Below are 8,691 nucleotides of genomic sequence, written 5' to 3' on the forward strand. Positions count from 1 at the left end.
AAAAATAGAAAGCTAAATGATTGGAACAAGTTTAAAAAAAAAAAAAGTGAACCAGCGGGTTATAATCAATAGGTTACTCAACTTGGAAATATGGAAGACCTGAGTTCAGAGCCCACCTTAGACACTGACAAGCTGTGCCTTAGTTCCCTTGTTTGTAAAATGAGGTGGATTTGCTGGCCCCTAAAGTCCCTCCCAGCTCTAAATTTGTGATCTCGTAAAACTGGGTAACACGCCAGCTTCATGTCTAAATGTTTGATAAGCCTAAGAAAGTAAACTACTTGGGGAGGGCCTCCCTGGTCAGTGTGGACTGCTGGGAATAGGGGAAACAGGTTTTGACCAGAATAAGCTGTTTTGTTGAAAATGATTCCCATTTTTTCTTAAAAAAAAAAAAAAAAAAAAACAGAAACAAAAAACTCCAACTTGTAGCAAATGGACTTTATTTAGGTCTCTCAATGCTTTTCTCTTTTTCTTTTCTTTTTTGCTTTCTTTCTTTTCTTCCTATTTAGATCACTAATTTCCCCAGCTGTGACGCTGACATGTTTTTGTAAGATTTCTTTGAGAGACTCCATTGTAAAGTGGAAAGAGAGCTGACCCCAGACTCAGAAAGACCTGGGTTCAAGTGCTACCTCTGACACAACGTTGGCTGTATCACCCTGAGCAAATCATTTAACTTCTCAGTACCCCAGGTAACTCATTAAGATACAAAATGCGGAAGTTGCCCATCTCTATCATCAGAGGGAGTTTCCATTCAACAGTCGGGGAAAAAGGGATTTCTATAGGACACATAAAAAGACATTTGACCTTTAATTGCAACTGTATTCTAGAGGTTGGATTTCTGAGAATTAGGCAAATATGGTGCTTCCTTTGAATTCTAGGAAGAGATGGTTTTTGTTTTCATAGTGACATCCGGTGGACTTGCTATGTGACCCTTTAAATTCTCGTGGCTCAATTTCCTTATATACAAAATGAGAGTGTTGGACTAAAGTATTTCTAAGACTCTTGACCAATGTTGTTTGAATTCTGTGATTCACTGCTGGTGGAGCTATCATCTTTCTGAAGGTTGTGAGGCTTTGGAAGGCAACACTTCCAAAGCAGCAAAAATGGAGATTAAATGGGGAATTACTGGGGGAAAATGTTTCATGATAGTCTTCAATATGGAGTGGTAAGTGGAAAAGTGAGCAGAGAAAAATTAATGATATAATAACTCATATTTATATTAGTGCTTTGAGGTTTGTAACTTGCTTTTCTCACAAACTCTGCAAGATAAGAGAGTGAACTTTTTAATCTTCATTTTACAAATGAGGATACTGAGGACCAAAGAGATTAAGTTGATCAAGGTCCCACCACTAGAAAATGTCAAAGCTGATATTTAAACCCAAGCCCCCAATTCCAAATCCAGTGTTATTTCTACCAAATTAGGCTATGTCTTATCAGAAGGGAGCAGGCACCTAAGATAATCTGCACATTTCATATGAAAATCTTTTTTTTTTAAATTCTCTTTTTCTGTCTGAGAAGGATGAAGAGATGGGATACATTGAGAAATATAGGTGATAGAAAACCAAATTATAGCCATACAAATTTCTTTTTTTTTAATTAAAAAAATTGTCTTTTTGCAAGGACACATTTTGTCACCAAAAAAAATATATCAACCCCTGGCAAAAGTATATTCAGTGAACATGTAAATAGAAAAACTTCCTGTTATACTGATTGCAATTGACGGTACCTGTAACTTTCCACTTCTGTAGCCTTGTTGAGGAAAAAAAAAAGGAAGTATGTAATGATTTGATGACATTGTTTATTGTATTTACCCTAATATAGTAGCCTTTTAACATTGTCTTCATTTAAATTGTGGCAGTTGTTGGGTATATTGTTCTTTTGGTTCTGCTTTCTTCACTCTGCATCATTTCATGTGCTTTTGCATGTTTCTAGGAATTCTTTAGAGTTCTTCCCTTACAGCACAAGTCTATTCCACTACATTCACAGGCTACAATTTGTTCAGCCATACCAACATCATTGGGCACTAAGTTAGTTTGTAGATTTTTGTTACTAGCAATGACGTTATGAATATGTTTGTGTAGTTCCTTATTATCATTAAGCCCATTGGGGTAGAAGCAGAGCCGTGGAATTTCCATGTCAAATGGCACAAACAATGTAGTCTTGCATAATTTCAGGCTTTTTCAGAACAGTTGGATTAATTCACAGCTTCTGGAGCAATAACTTAGCATGGTTATCTATCCATAATCCTTCCTATATTTAATCACGCATCAATTTAGGGTTAAGGTGATACCCCAGAGTTGATTTTACTTAAATTTCTCTGTTAGTGATTTTTGAAAAATTTATTATATGGTTCTGGATAGTTGTTATTTGTTTTGAAAAGTATTGTTTAATATCCTCTGATCTTTGTGCGTCAATTGGAGAAAGGCTCTTAATCTTGAAAACTAGTGTTAGTTTTCAATGAATTTTGGATGTCAGACTATTTTTGCCTCAAGTCTGTATTTTTTCTTTTCATTTTACCTATATTGGTTTTGTTTATGCAAAAGCTTTAAAATTTCATATATTCAAAATTGTCTACTTTTATGCTGTTTCTTAATCCCCTTCTCTATTCCATCTCTGGTTATGAATTTTCCCCTTATCTGTAGGGGAGAAAGAGGAAAGGGAAGGGAGAGGGAGATGGAGACAGAGATAAGGAGAAAGGAAGGGTGGGGGAGAGAAAATATCAGTCCTTTATTCTCCTCTGGCTTTTTATATGATACGATTTTTAAAGTTTGAGTCTTTTATCCATTTGGTTTATAAAAAACAACTATACAGTGCATGACACAAATTGGTGGTCTAAATCTCTATTCCCCAAAACTGCTACCCAGTTTTTCCAACAGCCTTTACTGAATAAGGGGTCCCTTCCTAGCTAGTTTTTGGAAGACTAGATAGCAGGTTATGTTTGCTTATCATATCTTGTCCACTCATGCGTTTTCTATTTTTTAAAAATCTATTATCAGTTTTTACTAGTGTAAGTATGATATTGTAATATGCTTTAAGATATGGTAAAGTCAAGCATCCTTTATTTCTTTCATATGAAAAAGGATCCTTTTATTTCTGTGTTTATTGCTGTTTTTGTTTTTTTGCTTTTTGGTGAGGCAGTCTGGGTTAAGTGACTTGCCCAGAGTCACACAGCCAGTAAGTGTCAAGTGTCTGAGGCCACATTTAAACTCGGGTCCTGACTCCAAGGCCAGAGCTCTATCCATTGTGCCACCTAGCTGCCCCGCTTAGTATTTTTTTTAACATAAATATTGTATCTCATTGAATGGTCTTTTTCTTCATCCATTGATAAAATCATACAATACAAGACATTTTGTAATAAAATGTGCTGTGGAAAATACACTGGTTCTGGAGTCAGAAGATCTGGGTTCAAATCTTGTCTCTGATGCTTGCTACCTGTGTAATTCTGGACAAGTTACTTAACCTTCCTGGTTCTCAGTTTTGTGTATATAATTAAGGTGATCTCTGAGTTCCCTTCTAGTTCTTTTTTTTTTTTTTTGTTAATTTTTTTTTTAGGCAATTGGGGTTAAGTGACTTGCCTAGGGTCACACAGCTAGTAAGTGTCAAGTGTTTGGTCCAAGGCTGGATTTGAACTCAGGTCCTCCTGACTTCAGGGTTGGTGCTCTATCCACTCCACCACCTAGCTGCCCCCCTTCTAGTTCTAAGAGACATATTACCTATAGTTAATTAGACTGAGTTTTCCTAATGGTGAGCTATTCTTGCATTCTGATAAAAATCCAACATGGTAATAATGAATAGTTTTTGGATGTATTGCTATAGTGTCTTCACTAATAATTTATTTAAAAATTTTGCATCAATATTTACCAGTGATATTAATCTATATATGTTTATTTCCTTCTTTATCTCTCCTTGGTTTAGGTATCAAGATAATATTTGTCTAGTAGAAGTGGTCAGATAAAGTACTTTATTTCTCTGCTTTTGAGATTGATGTAGCATAGGGAATATTTGTTTTTTGTTTAATATTGGATAAGTAAGTGAATTCTTACAGATAAGAGAGAAGTAAATTCTGTCAATCTTGACAAGGAAGGCGTTTGTTTTTTTATTTCCTAGCAAGTCATTTATGGATTATTCCAATTTCCTTCTGAGAATGGGTTGTTTAGGTTTGTTAATTTGCTTATTTTATATTTTTGTAGCTGTTCATTTCATTTAAGTTTTCAGTTTTGTTGGCATATATTTGGGTATAGTAGTTTCTGTGTCAATTGTTTTCTGCTTTATTGTGAATCTCCCCTTTTTCATTTATGATAAAGAAAAACAAAATTTATCTCTTTTGGAGACAGATAAAACCAGCATATTCATTTTGCTGATCTTTAAAAAAAAATAAGCCTTTGTTTTGTTTATCGTTTTCTTTCTTTTCAATTTTATTATTCCTTTTGAGAATTTATGTAGCATGTTATGGGTTTGAAATCACATGCTTAATCATCTCCCTTTTTGTTTAAAAGAAAAGCTATGCTCTCATCTTGGCATGGAGGTGTTTCAGGGTTGTCAAAGATTTTACTAGTGGAGTGCAAACTCTGGTTCTCTAATGCTGTAACACTTTTGAATATGGTCCCAGCAATACACTATGTTTTCTTTCCTAGGGACAGTCTAGCTAAATGTGGAGAGATTCATCACCAGCAGACTGGTCACTAACAAGGCACTGGGCTAAATACTAGGGAAAACAAAAAGTCCCTGCCCACAAAGAGCTTACATTTTACCAGTGGGATATAACATGCATACAAAGTTGCTTGGAAGGCAACTAAGGACTCTTGTCTTTCTAATGTCATGAATTTGTGTGATGTCAGACTGAACACTAGGTTCTAAGCTCTTCTGTTTTTCCAGAAAAATGAAATTGGCAAATCATATTGCTCAAGAATCTCAGAACCTATGAGGAAAGGTACTTCAAAGTTTACTAGTCAATCAACAAAAAAATACTAAACCCATACTGTGTGCCAGGCACTTTGCTAGGTCTTAGAGATATAAATACAAAAATGAAGCAATCTGTACCCTCAACAAACGTCAAAGGAGACAATATATGTGTGTGTTTGTATGTGTGTGTGTCTATGTATATAATATACAAAACACGTAAAAACCAGATATATAGTACAAGTAGCTGGTGGAGGGAAGAGCAGGAAAAGCTGTCTATATCAGAAGTTTCAACCTCTTTTGGTCTCCTAGTTATGGCAGCCAGGGATTCCAGGTGGAAGAGAGGTCAGAAGAGTTTGATATTTATACCATTTTTATATATTTATATTTTTGAGGCATGGTATACACAGGCATAGAGATAGGAAATGGTCAGTGGACCATGCTGTGAGTGAATGGAAGTCATGTATAACAAAGCTGGAAAAGTTAAGAAGGGACCAGATTGTGAAGAACTTTAAATGCTAATAATTCACTTCCTACAGTTCATTGGTAACAGTAAATAAGATGTCTACATTTTGACAACCAAAAGAGTTTAGCAATAGATTGAGCCCAAGTCGAGATGCTCAAAAAGTTATGAGTGTTTCTTGCCAAAGAAGATATTAGTCTACTAAGTCTGTGTTTCTTTAAAGACATAAGAAAATTAAACTGGTTCAAACCTACCTGCTGTGTCCTTTTACATTTTAACTGATTAATTTTTTAGACAAGACAACCTACAAATAGAAGAAAAATGCTTGGATGCGCTAAATAATATCATCAAAAAATGAAATTTATTCTACTTTAACAGATAAGAAATAACTTGTAATTCGTGCTAGCATTAACCACAAATGAGAAGTCTATATAGTCAGCCCAGTAACTTATTAGAACAAAGATAAAAATTAAGAAAAATAAGAAAAAATGAGAAAACTATATTACACACAATTTAAAAATTAGCATTGAACCTATTCAAACAAGTTTTTGATGACAAAAGATAGAAATGGATGGCAGAAAGAACATTGACACTTAAAAAAAAAGTTTTGGCTAAACAGAACTTTAATCTGTGTGAAATAGCTGCCACAACGAGGAGACCGAATGAACCTAAAAACTGCCTCCGTCAGCAAACACGATCTATTTGTCGAGTGGAGAGTGATGGCAACCAGGATAATGCTAGTTTAGAACAAACTTGCTTATTAAATGTTATAGTGAAGGATGTTCAATATCATGAGCAGTAAAATATCAAAATGCAGAGAAAAACAGTGAAGTGAAAATCCAGTTTACAGAAAATTTGGTGGAAGATCCAACTAAGCCAGATCATTCTTAGGGCATTTAAGGGTGAAACAGGGAAAACAACACCCAGAAGAAAGATGCAAACTTCTGTATTTCTATCTCTATAACTATCTATCTAATGAACTCTTTTCCTATCAACGATGGTAGAGCCATCACATTTGGACTCCACCATCGCAGTCTCAGATGGGTTTCTTGAGGACCTTCAGAAGGCATTAAAGAAAACAAAAATGGGAGGAAAATTGAATCAGACCAATATAGAGAGGCTTGGTGCTGAAGGTGAGACAATTTTGAAGGCATTGAGGGTTGCATTTTCAGGGTATCTGAAGGAATGGAATAGACCAGAATAACCAGATAGAGACTATCTCTCCCCACAATATAACCAAGAGAATGTCAATAACCCTACTTTATCATCCTGATGACATTTGTTGTGATAACACTTTGGGCTAGAAAGTCCCTTCTATCTCTAAATCTTTCTCCCGTGATCTACAATGTTTTGAGGGTATCATTTATGAGAGAATTAGATAGTGATAGACAAGCCTTCACAAATGATAATGGTTCAGTAGACCACATCTTTACCATCACACAATTGACTTGAAACATGAAGAGAGTATGAGATCCTGCAATTATTGTTTTACTATAAAAAAATCTGATTAAGTAAAGCAAAATAGTACCTTGATCCCCCAAGATGTCTCCTGTGAACATATATGCACGGGGTAGAATGGAGATAATCTTGTTCAATCCTCTTTGTTCAGTCATTTCAGTTGTGTCCAATTCTTTGTGACCCCATTTGGGGTTGTCTTGGCAAAGCTGCTGGAGTGCTTTGCCATTTTCTTCTCCAGCTCATTTTACAGATGAGGAAACTGAGGCAAACAGGGTGAAGTGACTCAGCCAGGGTCACATGGCTGCTAAGTGCCTGAGACCAGATTTGAACTTAGAAAGATGAGTCTTTCTGACTCCAGGCCTAGCTCTTTATCCACTGTGCCACCTATCTGCCCAATCCTCTAATCATTCATTAATATCGGAAAAAAAGTATAAAATAAGGAACTGTTTGCCAAAGATATTTATATTTCCATAGAGGAAATCCAATGTCAATTCCAAGCTAAAGGAGGGATTCATTGTAGATACTCCTGTTTGTGGATGACATTGATTACATTTTCCTGGGGCTAGATGCAGAACTTCGTACTTAATGCTTCTAAATAAACGAGTCTGACCTTACTATCTCAATGGAAAATCCAGGCTTATGAAAAATGTCTGTTGTCCATCCTAATCACACCGTCATAGTCTAGACAACATATAGAGCTCTCCTCTCGGGACAGCTAGGTGGTTCAGTGGATAGAGTGACCTAAAGTCAGGAATACCCAGCTTCAAATCCAGAATTTATTAGTTGTGTGACCCTGGGCAAATTACTTAACCACTATCTGTCTCACTTTCCTCATCTATAGAATTGAAATAATAATAGCCCCTACTTTCCAGGGTTGTTGTGAAGATAAAAGGAGATGAGTGCTAGGAGTTTTGCAAACCTTGAAGCACTCTGTAAATACTAATGGTTATCATTATTATGAATTTATATGTATGTGTGTATATATGTGTATATTTACACACCAAAAAAGCTTTCTTAGATAAAATAAAATGCCTTTAATATGGACTATGATCTAGGCCAGAAGTGGGGAACCTGTGATCTTGAGGCCATACGTGGCCTTCTAGGCCCGTGGATGGGGCCTTTTGAGTCCAAGTTTTACAGAGCAAATCTTTTTATTAAGGAGATTTGTTCTGTGAAACTTGAATTCAGTCAAAGGGCCACACCTGAGGACCTATGCGGCCACATGTAGCCTTGAGGCCACAGGTTCTCCACCCCTGTTCTAGGCTCAGAATTGAACAAGAGGAGGAGAGAGGATGGATTGCCTTTGGAAAAGTACAAAGATCTTTTTAATAATTTAAAGTTTATCCCCGGCACAAAGGCCTATATAATTAAAACCAGTGTTCTTCTGCTAATGTGTAACAACTTCAAATCATAGAACATTTTAATCTCTCAATATTAAAATTAAATATCACCTAAAATGCAATCTTTGAAGGGGTGCATGTTAGGAAGCTGGAGTACATACAAAGAAAGAATTAAAAAGTAGAAGTGCATAAAAGATACCATCAAACATGTATGACTGAAAATATGGAGACTTCCTCAATCAGGCAATGGCTAAACAAATTGTGGTATGTGAATGTGATGGAATACTACAGCACCATGAGAAACTGAATATAAAGGAATCAGAGAAGCATGGGAATGATTTATATGAATTGAAGCAGAGTAAAGTGAGCAGAACCTGGGGGAAAACATACACAGTGACTATAATGGTACAAATTCAAAGATATAAAACCAAAACTAAACACTGGGTAATTATAGTGCCCACCTTGGCCACAGGGAATAAAAGAGCCATAGATCTGGAGTTGAAAGCTATCTTACAGGTCATTGTAAGAGATGAT

General features: G+C 35.9%; 1 protein-coding gene across 1 annotated transcript in view; it reads left to right on the plus strand.

The window, feature by feature from the left end:
* Window positions 1-1,143: 1,143 nt before the first annotated feature.
* ZBTB38 (zinc finger and BTB domain containing 38) overlaps window positions 1,144-8,691 on the plus strand; it is a 42,136-nt gene continuing 34,588 nt past the window's right edge. The window contains exon 1 of the mRNA XM_027876178.1: window positions 1,144-1,162. The gene's annotated coding sequence lies outside the window, so the exon portion shown is untranslated. The remainder of the gene's footprint in view (window positions 1,163-8,691) is intronic.

The sequence above is a fragment of the Vombatus ursinus genome, unplaced genomic scaffold (assembly GCF_900497805.2).
Source record: "Vombatus ursinus unplaced genomic scaffold, bare-nosed wombat genome assembly UNPS02014810.1, whole genome shotgun sequence".
Classification (NCBI taxonomy): Eukaryota; Metazoa; Chordata; class Mammalia; order Diprotodontia; family Vombatidae; genus Vombatus; species Vombatus ursinus.